Below are 13,148 nucleotides of genomic sequence, written 5' to 3'. Positions count from 1 at the left end.
GCTAAGTCAGTCCTTCCCCAACGTTGCCTTCGATGAGAATCACCTGATTCCTGCGCCTCACCACCCACGTTCTCCCCCACCATGAACAAATGAGTAGGGAGGAGGGCTTGGAAAATGCCTTTTTAACAAATTCTCTACTTAATTCTTACGATGAGGCAAGTTTGGAAAGCATCAGACCAGAAGGTAGTATTCATATTCTGTATTAGCAATTACTTTAATACTGCTTTAGGTAAAAGTACCAGCAGAATAAAGCCAAGAAATAGGTGTGTGTGTGTGTGTGTGTGTGTGTGTGTGTGTGTGTGTGTGTATGGATGTGTGTATTTATAGGTAGCTACGTTCATCACTAAGAAATTCCCCCCTCCCACCAGTGTCCGTCTACTGTCTCTGTCAACTCACCCTCCCGGCACTAAAGGGCCCATGTCCCAGCGATATTTACACAGAAGCTTGGGAAAAATAAGACTTCTCGCTTGTTCTCTTTCTAAAATGGAATACATTTTATTTTAATTTGGGAAGGCATAATGGATATTTGTTATTAGTTGATAACCCGTATGTGACAGATGTTTTACGCACATTCTCGCGTTTTGATTCTCCTAATAACCACACAGGAGGCCAATGAAAGTGAATAGATGAAACGTGGTGGAGATAGTAATGTTTAGGAAACTTAGTTATGTACCATGCCCTTTGACTACTGCCGATTTTCTAAGGATTTTGGGGTTCAGAAAGGCCGAGTTTCGATCATTTGTGCGGTGTTTCTTTTGTGAACAGGTGGGGACACAGGCCTTGTGATTTCAGCGCAATTGCTTTCGGTAGTATTAAAATAATGGCAAGGACTTATCCAAACATTACACATCTATTTTGCGCATTTTCCCCTCTCTGTGTTGAAAAATTGGAGGGGCTAACTTTTAACCAATTTTCCACATTTGTAAGCTGTGATTGCTCAGAAGAAAAATCCAATTTTCAGGTTTCTAACTTTTATGGTTTCTTTACACAAAAGGGTGTTTGAAATATGGAACAAATTGCCAAAGACAGCTATTGAAGTAAGTGGCATAAGTCAGTTGGAGAGCACTGAACAAATTTTAAAGTAGGAACCATATAGTAGTGGATAGATTTTATGAAATAAGATGTTTTCCAGGGTTAGAATGTTAAACTCTGGTCATCTGTGACACAGCACGCTTAAAAGGTACTTCGGAATTCCTGACTCTTAAATATTTAACACATTCAAATAGATGCTTTAAAAACAGACTTACCCAGAAACCTCAGATAAAGTCAAATATTTCCCTCAAATTTAACCGAGAACTCTATATAATACAGGTAGCCAAGTACACAAATTCATTTACTCGCTCATTCTTTCATTTTGTAAATATCAAGTACCGCACACTGTTCTAGGCACTATGGAGATAACACAGGGCACGAACGGATTAGGTGGGCTTTGTGCAATTTAAATGCAAATTTGTGTTTTTTGATCCTGGGACATTTTTACACAACCAAGATTATCTCTACCGTCATTTTCATTTGTTTTAATATTAATTCACCCTCAAACAGCCAAGCTATTCTTTGCTTCTCTCTTTTGCATGTATTTCCCAAGGTTGGCTTTACTTTTCTCCTTCTTTTAGGATCACAAAGTTCGTTTAAGAAGTATGTTGTAGAAGTAACCTGATCAACCTTAATCTAAATTAAACCTGACCACAATGAACAGCTTTTACTGCTGAAATTAGCACGCATGTCAATTTAGACTTAACACAAGCCATTTTCCTCTCTAATGAACAAAATAGGTCTCAGGGTATTGTGAAACCTGTTCTCTAGTTGGGTGATTCTCTAATTCTGCTGACAGACACATGCTTTGTAAGCACCTGAGAAGATTATTAATGACATCCTTTGAAGCAGCCTCCTTAAAAACCTACAGAGGTTCACAGCTGTAATAAAACTATTCATTTCTAAAGAATTTCAAAACAAAATCGTAACTCTTTATCCCACTCTTTGGTCAATACATACAAAGGTTCATTTCTAAAAAGAAATTGCACAATAATAATATATATTGCTATGGGATTTATCAGACACTAATATACTCATTAAATAGTGGTTTCTTAGTAGAGCACAATGGGAATTTTCTCCTTTGATTCTCTTTCCAGAAATAAAGGAAAGGATTTGAATATGGCATATTTAAATATTTTTTCCATTAAGATATTATAAAAACAGCGAATGAAAGGCTTTCTTGCTAATGAACAGCACACACACACTCAGTGAAAAGAATAATTATTTTTTTCTTTTCATTTGGTTTCCTTTTGAGTGTATTCTATTTGCTATTATAATTTCTCTTACCTGACAACGTGGTTTTATAATCTCCTAACTTTTCAAATAGAATGACCTTTATCTCTATTCCACTGAGCCACCCACAGATGGGTGAACACCTTAGATCTAATCATTACTCAAATTACCCACCTTCAAAATACCCCTCGATGAAATTCTGTTCTTTGCCTCCCCATCTGGTCCTCTCACCAGATGCTTCTCTCTCAGAAACACTCTTTCTACTCTAATCCTCATCCTCAAATGACCTCTAGGCCTCTTGTATTTATTGTTCAGTTTCCTCATTCGAGCTGTAGTGGTCCATATTTGTCATGCTAAAACAAGCAGCACGCTATTTATGCTTATTAATTTTTCAGATTGGAGCCCGGATATTCATTACACATATAACTTACATGAACAAAACTAAAACCATGACATGCTTAACAGTACCTAAGCATGGTAATGGAGCATGTCTACACAGATTCTATCATTCTGGAAGAAACAAACACAAGGGAAGGAAGGAATCGATGTTATTCTAAGGAGTCATAAGCCAGCTACTGGGCTTTACTAAAAACAGCTTACCCCTTGGAGATGAGAATTCATCATGGATTCCACTAGCTGAGCAAAGATGGAAGAAAAAAAAAATCTTCAAATACAAAGTGAATCAGAAGTCGTTAATCCTACTAAGTCCCCCCAGGGTTGAAGGAAGTGGTTATAAATAGCAATCCTATGAAAAGGGGAGTTAAACAATGAAACTATACATACTCTAAGTAGGTCATTCTGAGCTCTTAGAAAGAATTACACTTTGTTATTGTACTTGGTAAAATAGAATTCTACCTAATACTCAAGCAGAAAACTCTATGGTTTAGTTGAATAGTTAATATTTACATGTTTAAAAAAAGACCTGAACAATAAACTCTTCATATTTTTAATATTTCTACAAAAATCAATAGTCTTTACATATTTATACTTAGAACAAAGGCCCATGGTGATTTTCAGTTGTTGCCTTTTTCAGAAAATAAACATGACTTAAACTTACACAGAAGGTAAAGATGTAGACCTTATATTCTTTCGTTTATAATTTTCAAAAATTAACATCAAGGATGGACAAGGTGAAATAGTTTATTGAACCACTGTATGTATGGGAAAAAAATAAGCATATAAGGCAGGTAGGGCCTAAACCGCAGCCTTTCTAGTAACTCAAAGAGTTTTACCTGTGAGGATGCTAATCCTATGCCTAGCTTTCAACTGCCTCACTGAGCACCTTCCGGCTTCTTCTCTGGCATGTGTTGCCTCTCCGAATAGGTTGGCCAAAACCAAAGCCGTCTTTTTTAGTAGGCTTCACGTCCAGTGCAAGTCCCAACGTGGGGCTTAAATTCATGACCCTAACATCAAGACCTGAGTTGAGATCCAGTCGGACACTTGACCGAATGAGCCACCCAGGCACCCACGGATCTGTCATTACTGTCCTCCAGTCCCTCACTTCTCTTTTACATTTTAAACTGGCCTGGATTATTTTCCTACTCGGTATAACTTCTGTATGTTTCTGAATGTTCTACCTCCATCTCTGTTGGCAACTTCTTCATGAACACCTTCTAATTGTGGTTAGCCTTTTGTCCTCCATTCATTCAAGAAATACTTTTTTTTTTTTTTTAATTTTTTTTTTTCAACGTTTTTTATTTATTTTTGGGACAGAGAGAGACAGAGCATGAACGGGGGAGGGGCAGAGAGAGAGGGAGACACAGAATCGGAAACAGGCTCCAGGCTCCGAGCCATCAGCCCAGAGCCTGACGCGGGGCTCGAACTCCCGGACCGCGAGATCGTGACCTGGCTGAAGTCGGACGCTTAACCGACTGCGCCACCCAGGCGCCCCCAAGAAATACTTTTTTTAAAAAGCGTTTTATTTTTACATACTTTAAAACTTAAGGAAAAATTGCAAGAACGGTCAAAGAACTCCCATGCATCCTTCACCCAGACTCACCAATTGTTAACATTTGGCCTCATTACATTTATAACTTACCATTCTATCTCTCTCTGTGGATATAATTATATATGTACATATAATAGATACTGTTTTCTGAACCACCGGTGAATCATCTGCAGCTTTACCCTTTGATATTCCAGTGCTTAATTCTTAAGAAAAAAAGGCATTCTCTTACAGAACTTCAGCTCAATTTCAAAGTCAGAAAATACACTACGGCTTTAGTTCTTTAATCTAATCCACATTCTTTATTCGTAGTTTGACAATTATCCCATTAATTGCCTTTCATTTACCGGTCCAGACTCATGCATTGCATTTAGTTGTCAAATCTTTTTAGCCTCCTTTAACCTCAAAAAGTTGTTTGCCTTTCTTTGAGCGTCATACCATTGACTGTTTCGAAGGCCAGTTATTTTGCAGAATGCCCCCCAGTTTGGGTTTCGGCAAATAATTTTTAGGACTTACGCCAGCCAGTCTTTGACCCAGGCGCAGGTGATACAGAAGCAAAGGAGGAAAAATTATTATTCTCAAGGAGAAAACAAATTAGTAGTTAAGACAGGCAGTAAATAAGCAATTACAATAGGCTGAGGTGAGTATTATGGTAGGGAAAGCACAAGGAGTTATCAAAGCATATAGGAGAGATATCTAATAAAATTTAGGGGTTAAGGAGGGTCTTCTGAATGAAGTGGAACTTACATGGTCTTCAGCCCTTCTTTGTTTAAATTTTACAAACTTTTTTTAAATTATCTCTAAGACTCCTTTATTATTATTATTATTTTTTAAAAAGTTTATTTATTTTTGAGAGAGAGAGGGACAGAGTGCGAGCAGGGAAGGGGCAGAGAGAGAGTGAGACAGAATCTGAAGCAGCTCCAGGCTCTGAGCTGTCAGCACAGAGCCGGACGTGGGGCTTGAACCCAGACACCATCAGATCAAGACCTGAGCCGAAGTCAGACGCTTAACCGACTGAGCCACCCAGGCATCCCTAAGACTCCTTTTTTTTTTTTTTTTTTTATAAAACTTTTTTTTAAGCTTTATTTGGGTGAGTTTGACAAATAGAAATTGTATATAATGGTATAACTCGATATCTTGATATATGTATACACTGTGAAATAATCACCACACTCAGTTAGTATAGTCATCATCTCTCAGTTACTTTTGTGTGCGTGTGACGAGAACACTTAAGATCTACCCTTCTAGCAAATTTCAAGTTTACGGTACATCAACTACAGGTACAATAATGTATAGCAGATCTCTAGAACTTACTCATCTGAAAACTGAAGGTTTGTACCCAGTGATCAGCACTGCCCCATTTCCCCCACTTCCCAGCCCCTGGCAACCATCATTCTACTCTGTTTCCCTGAGTTCACCTTTTTCTAGATTCCAAATATAAGCAAGATCACACGGTACTGGTCTTTCTGTGTCTGGCTTATTTCACTCCGTATAGTGTTCTCCAAGTTCATCTACGTTATCACAAATGGCAGGATTTCCCTCTTTCTTCGGGCGGAATGATATCCCAGTGAATATATATACATATACCATATTTTCTTTATCCATTCAGCTGCTGACAGACATTTAAGTTGTTTCCATCTCTTGGCTATTGGGAATGATGCTGCAATTCACATGGCACCACAGATATCTCCTTGAGATCCTGACTTCGTTCCCTTTGGATATATGCCCAGAAGTGGGATCGCTGCACCATATGGGAAGCTCTATTGGTAATCTTTTGAGGAACCTCAATGTTGTTTCCCATAGTGGCCGCACCAATTTCTATTCCCACCAACAGTGTACAAGGGTTCCCTCTTCTCCACACCCTCACCAACGCTGTAGTCGCTCCTCTTTTTGGAAACAGCCCTTGCAACACGTGTGAGGTAATGCCTCACTGTGGTTTCGGTTTGTATTTCTCTGATGATCAGTGATGGTGATCCCCTTCTCGTGTACTTCTTGGCCACTTGGATGCCTTCTTTGGAAAAATGTTTACTGAGGTCTTCTGCCCATGTTTGAATCTGATTATTTGGTTTTCTGCTATTGAGTTTCAGGAGGTTCTTCTTACGGATTTTAAATCTTAACCCTGTATCGGATACATGATTGGCAAATATTTTCTCCCATTTTGTAGGTCACCTTTCATTCTGTTGATTTTTTTCCCTTTGCTGTGCAGAAGCTATTTTTTTTTTTTTAATTTGATGCACTCTCACTAGTGTATTTTTGCTTTTATTGTCTGCGATTCTGGTGTCATTATCCAAAAAATTATTGCCCGGACTAACGTCAAGAAGCTTTTCCTGTGTTTTCTTCCAGGAGTTTTATGTTTACAGGTCTTTAAATACCACTGCTGCTAATACCCACTGTGGTGGCCATGACAATGTGCAAGCCTTTTACGACTGGGACCTAACTGACTGAGGAACCCAGCTGCTGCCTTCGGAAACCCATCACTACACTGAAGAGAAGCCAAATCTCCCGCAGACTGTTCTCACCAAGGACTGAATGTGATAGCAATACTGAAGCGGAGCCTTTTTGGGAGACATCGGGCTCCTGTGGCTGATCTGGGCTCAGCGACTCCCCAACAGCTTTGCTGAATCTTCCTTAGACTGCACACTGGGATGCTTCTGCACAACCTTCTCTCCCTCTTTCTTTCATCTGGGGTCAGGCTTGCATTTTAATGTAATGGCTCTCCCACCTTCTCTCACTTCCTCCCCACGTCCTTGCACAAAGATATCTCCTCAAATAAAATCATTTCCTTTTTAATCCTGTCTTGGGATATTTAATCTCAAGCCCCAACTACTATACCCACTTTTGCTCTTTTAGACCCTAAACTTCTCATCGACTCTTCAGATCTACGTAACATGGTGATTCCATGATATTACCACCAAGATGTATAACTCACAATTGCTGAACATTATCAATATCCCTTTTAAGATTCAAGTGAATTAGTATTTCAAAAGCACCTCTATTAAAAACCACAGCTACTTTTTTTTTTTAAAAGGAATATGCCCATTATTTTCAGTGAGCCTAGAAGTGAACTGGTAGATAAAAGGATGATTTAGATGTGTTACATTGTGATGGTGAGGTTCTATTCTACACACGTAGCTCAAGAATACTAGGTTATCAAAGCAAGCCACCAAAATTCCTTTATGCATAACAAACACTAGAGTTCCTGGAAAACATTTGTAAAAGGAATTTTTTTTGGCAAGTTTTCAGACTCTGGAAGATAGCAAAGTTAAGAAAAAAGTATTCCATTGGATAGGCAGAGATCTCAATCAGGGCTGGCTTCATGGGTCCCGTGCTTGGTTTACCGTGGTGCTGCGGCCATCTTGAAGTTCTTTATCATTTTTGTTAACAAAGGGTCCTTCATTTTCATGTTGAACTGGGTCCCACAATTTATGCAGCCAATCCTGACCTCAACCCTGAAGTTAGCAGAGAATAAAAGTTGTGATGGGAAGGCTGCACTTTAACACAAATTATATTACGTCCAACAGATGCCTCTCGTTTGGTTCCTGAGAACTTACTCTAAGTTTCTTTAAGTATCAACCAGGAAGCTAAAAGATCCATGTTTGGGGGAAAATCTCTTCTGGTCAGGAAATGCAGAACAAAACAATTGGCCGTTGTCTGAGATGGGACCCTGTCACAGCACCAATGGTTACTGGACAAGCAAAGTCTTTGTGATTGTGGGAGAAGTAAAGCAAGGGACATATAGAGAAAGTGGTAAGTCATCTAAGAATTTGGGATTAAAAGGGTAAACTGTCGTTCTGGCAATAATAATGGCTGTGAGGGATCTCAAATTCCATTTGCAGTTTTAGCTAGTTATTAGTTGTTTCCAAGGCTAGCGTGGCTTTGAAAAATACATGAGAAACAATTAGTAATTCATTCCATGAACAGTTACTAACCTGCAAATATATGCAAAGCACTTGGCTAATAGACATAGACAAATAAACCTTGGCCTCTTTCTTTAAGGAACTCATAATCTAGCCAAAAATAAAGAACTCATCGACAATTAATAGAGTGATTAATTAATTAATCAACAATTAATACAATTCCTAACAACAGTAAGAGTTGTTTATTAAGCACTTACTATGTGCCAGAATAGTCTACCATAGTCCACAGAGAATGGAGTCTGGAGTCAGGCTGCCTGGGTTTGAATCCTGGCTGCCATTCACTTGGTTGATTATTTTCAGCAAGTTACTTAACCGTTCTCTTCTTCATTTCTACCGCTGTAAAATGAGGATCATAAGAATATCTATCCCTTAAGTTTGTTATGAGGATAAATAGGGCTCATGTTTATAAAATGCTTGGAATACTTTCTGTTGCATAAGAACCATAAAAGCGCTCAATAAAAAAAATAATCAATTTAACCATCATAATACTCTGATAGGTACTGTTACCTCCATTTTACAGATGAGGAAAATGAAAGAAAAAAGGAGTTAAGCAATTTGTCCAGGACCACACACACTACGTGTCAGAACTTCTAACATAGGACATGTGGTCCCAGAGTCCACACACTTACGAGCTATGTATGATATAGTTACAAAGTACGTACGCTGCAATATAATAGAGTATATTACAGGATAACATAGTATGATTTAATTGTTGCACAGATGAGATTAAACGGGACAGGAACATGAAATGGGAACACAAAAGGGGAAATCAGTGATTTAAGTAATTCACTTGGTACTGAATCAGTGAGGGTACCTGCAATGAACAAATGACCCATCCAAACCGGGATGGGGAGACTTTCCTCAAGGCTGGAAAAGCTAAGTGGAGGGTGCCGTTAATAGAGTCTGAGACGTAGCTGCAGGGAGAGGACCTCTTGACCGGGGGCTGAGGCTGTAAAGGGACCTAACCATCACCTGACTCGCCCTCCTCTCTCCCTCTGCACCACCAGTGCCTCCCATTAGAAGCGCACGGTCACTGGGTAAGCAAGCTTACCGCTGCTCATATTATTTGGCCTCCCAGGGTGCAACAGGAAGTTAGACAGTATATCTGAGAAAAGGTCTAGCAAAAGCACCAAAGTAAATGGCGAAGACAGAAACAGCCACTGAAAGGAATCAGTATGGGGAATGATCACACATGGGAATTTTGAGGAAAGACTTCATAGAAAGGATGGTGCTGTGGTTGAACCTGGGAAGATATGGCTAGGTCATGAGGAGGGCTGTATAAGGGAAAGAGGGGCGCCCGGGTGGCTCAGGTGGTTAAGCATCTGACTCTTCATTTCAGTTCAGGTCATGATCTCACGGTTTGTGAGTTCAAGCCCCGTATAGGGCTCTGGCCTCACAGCGCGGAGCCTGCTTTGGATCCTCTGTCTCTCTCCCTCTGTCTTTCCCCCACTCATGTGTGCATGAGCTCGCTCTCTCTCTCTCTCTCTCTCTCTCTCTCTCTCTCTCTCAAAAATAATAAAATGCTAAAAAAATAAGGGAAAGAAAAGCATGAGCAAAGACACAGAAATAAAAGAAAGCCTCAGCTAGGGTGGCTGATGTCTACAGTTTCACTGGGAAAAATAGGAGATAATTTAGATAGGCATAGCAGAAGCCCTCAGAGTTACATTTCACTACTCACGTCGTGTCATTTATCTTCCCGTTTATATATTTGGTTTACTTATAATCAAATTTGTTGTATAGGGCACTGTGATGAGATAAAAGAAAATTGATCTTGTTTTATGGTTGGGTTTTTGAAAACCAGCCTGAGGTATTTGGATTTTATCAAGAGGATCGAGGTAACAGTGAAGACTAGAAAAAATGAAGGCATGGGAGCCACGACTTGTGGAATGCCACGCCCTTGTACACTTTATCCTTTTTGGCTGGAACACCTTCCTCCGTTCTTGGTCTTTTCCTGGAAATATGGTAAACAGACAACCGTGCGTGAGAGCGATGACTGACCAAAGGACTGAACACAGTAGGGGGAAACGGCAATGCAAAAAAGATAATTATAACTAGAAGGGTGGGGGAATGACTAGAACATACATCTCTGTTTCAAGCAGTGTTGATTAATATTATAAAAATTAGTGATCAGTTGGCTACCTTTAAACAAGAAACCTAGGATAGCTAGTTAAGAAATTATCAGTTTCAAAAACCAGTAGGACAGTCTGTGGAATTTATCGCTCTGTTTTTTGGTAATAATATCTTCCTTATTCGTTGGCATTTTGGGGGGCTTACAAAACTTAAGCTTCCCGAATCTGAGGCCTTTCTTGTAATGGTGTGATATCAAGCTAATCTGCTATTAGCATGTTATTTTTAAAATAAATTCTTTCCTGTGGTTGAAAAAGAGATTTTGATGATCATTTGCAAGTTATTCTGCCACAGAAAATGTAAAGAATTGATTCACTGGCATTCCATAAACCCCTTAACATGCAAAAATGAAAACTTTCAGTTACACAAGCCAGTAAGTAAATAATGGGGTCTAAATTAGGGATCTTGAAATATAATTTCAAAGTCAAGAAGAAAGAAGAATTTTGGGCTACAATTTGTCGATAATGATTTGCAAATACATTTCTTAGCTGATATTTTTAGCTGCTCAACATTAGATCTATCAGTTATTCTACATGGTTCACATTTCTTGAAACTCTATTGTTCTGTAAATTCCTCATGTCGACAAAGGATAATTGGGGCAGTTTTAAGACCAGTTTTTGTCATGTACGTCACATTTGCTTTCGATGTGATGACGAAGGGAATGAGCGATGCCTTTTTTTTTCTCCCCCCGTATATTTTAGAAGAAAGGGAAAACTGAAATCATTTTATAATATGCGTATTTTGGGATTTTTTTTCTGCTCAAGTTTTCCATCATTCATTTCTTGTTCTATCTTAAATAACACCATTTTGGAGGCATTCTAACTTCAAGTAGTCAAGATAATTTGTCTTGTATCTAATCAGAGCACACTATACAGCAAATTGAATTATAAGTGAACCAAATTAATAAAATGGACGACAAATTACATGACACGAGCAGTGAAACGTAACTCTCTGAGGGCATTATTTGTAATATTTTTCCTGGTGCAGAATATCCTGATTTTGCATCCTAAAGATACTATCCACAGCTGTAGAAGCGCCAGATAAAGAGGCCCGGCGTTAACAGGTAACTGCGTACCAATCAATCAAACGGGTGGGAAATATGTATTGGCAGGAGTCTACGCACAATATGTTACAGTAGGGCATGTGCTTTGTGGGTGAGAGAGGATGGAATAAAAGAACATTCCCAACGAATTCAACTTGCAATGAGCTAGCCATGCGGCTGGGGAGACGACCTTCAGGCCTGCCCATTCCCATTCACACATGCAGTTAGGCAGTAAGAGAACACGGCGTGTAAATGGCAAACGTTACAGTCTACAGGCTATAGACTCTATGCTGATGGGGTTCTGAAGAACGCAATTTTAATACGAGCATGTTTAGGGAAAGTGACTTTGAGGATCAGGAAGCTGGACTATCATTTACGCGATGAACAGGACTGATAGCGATGACCCAGTGATGGGAGGGGCGATTCCAGGCCAAGGACAGAGCTTAAACCAACGTGTGGAGGCACCAATACACTAGAGTGCTCCAGAAGGGGGGGCCGCTCGGCAGTGAGCGGAATTTTCATGGCCGTGACCAAGCTGGGAAGGGAAGCTAGGGCTCTGGCTACCAGACGAATGAGTAAGGACATGATACCGAAGGCAGTGGGCAGCACCGGAGTTTCTAGAACAGAGGAATGACCCAATAAAAGTGGCATTGTGGAAATATTAACCTTGCACCTTTGCATCCAAAGTACTTTTTTAAAATTTTATTTATTGATTACTGACAGAGAGAGAGAGCAGTTAGGGGAGGGGCAGAGAGAGAGAGGGAGAGAGCGAATCCCAAGCAGGCTCTGTGCTCTCAGCACAGAGGCCGATGTACGGCTCGAACTCACAAAACGGGAGATCATGGCCTGAGCAGAAATCAAGAGTCGGGCGCTTAACCGACTAAGCCACCCAGGTGCCCCGTGTCCAAAGTCCTTTTGAAGAGAGGACTCAAAAGCTGAACTGTAACAATCCAAGAAAACCCTCCCTCATCCAGCCCCTCTGTTTACATTTCCAGTCATGAAAACATGCAAACCATTCTAAATTAACCTCATGCATCCTTTTATTTCAGGAGAAAATAGTAACTCCACTGCACGTAAGTAAAAGAAATTCAGCCCCACTGCTGGTAACGAACTGTTGCAGAGAATTATTAAGCAGATTTTCTGACCCCACTTGTCATGTGATATTAAATTAGATGCGAGTACATAGTGACTGTTGTTTCAGTTTAGAAAAAAGTGAACACTCGGAATGTTAAAATTCTTAGATTCCTGCTCTGAAGAATAAAGAGACTGCCAGGGAACGAGAGAGAATTGGGATCCCTCAATTATCAGCGGTAATAAGAATTATCAACATAATATTTTGACGTCACATTTTCTGAACTTAACGTTGCAATGTCCTTTAATATCTATTGTTGCATTAGACCTATGATATTTCCTTTGGGAAATGAGTCTTCAGATAAGTCTCCAGGTTCTAGGAAAGAAGCCTGTTATTTAATAAGTACTATACTAATGCCTTCAACAACAAAAGTTCCCAGCCAATGAAAGGTTATGCTAAAAATGCATCCAGCCTTTTTCATGTTTTCAAAACATTTTAAAGATGCCACTTATTTAGGTGAGATGAGAACCGTGGTACGTATCGCCAAAGTAAGAGATGTCACTGTCCTGTGACGCTACCCGGACGTGCAAGTCAAGTGGAGACTGAGTGATCATCTAGAGGCAATTAAACTCATATACACAGTCAATCGGTGTAATTCAAGCCCTCAAAGGCTCCTTTCCCATCTTTGAGTGGTGTATGGGAAGACGTAAATTATCAAAATAATTGGCACAGCTCTTCAATTCATGTTGCATATACAGGGAGAGAACTGGGCTCAGTTTA

General features: G+C 39.7%; 1 protein-coding gene across 12 annotated transcripts in view; it reads right to left on the bottom strand.

Moving 5' to 3' along the window:
* Positions 1–13,148, bottom strand: part of DMD (dystrophin) — a 2,113,538-nt gene that overhangs the window by 577,433 nt on the left and 1,522,957 nt on the right. The window lies entirely within an intron of this gene.

This window comes from Panthera onca, chromosome X (assembly GCF_046562875.1).
Source record: "Panthera onca isolate mPanOnc1 chromosome X, mPanOnc1 haplotype 2, whole genome shotgun sequence".
NCBI lineage: Eukaryota > Metazoa > Chordata > Mammalia > Carnivora > Felidae > Panthera > Panthera onca.
Note: the sequence above shows the minus strand (reverse complement) of the source record. Positions and strands in the feature narration are given on the sequence as shown.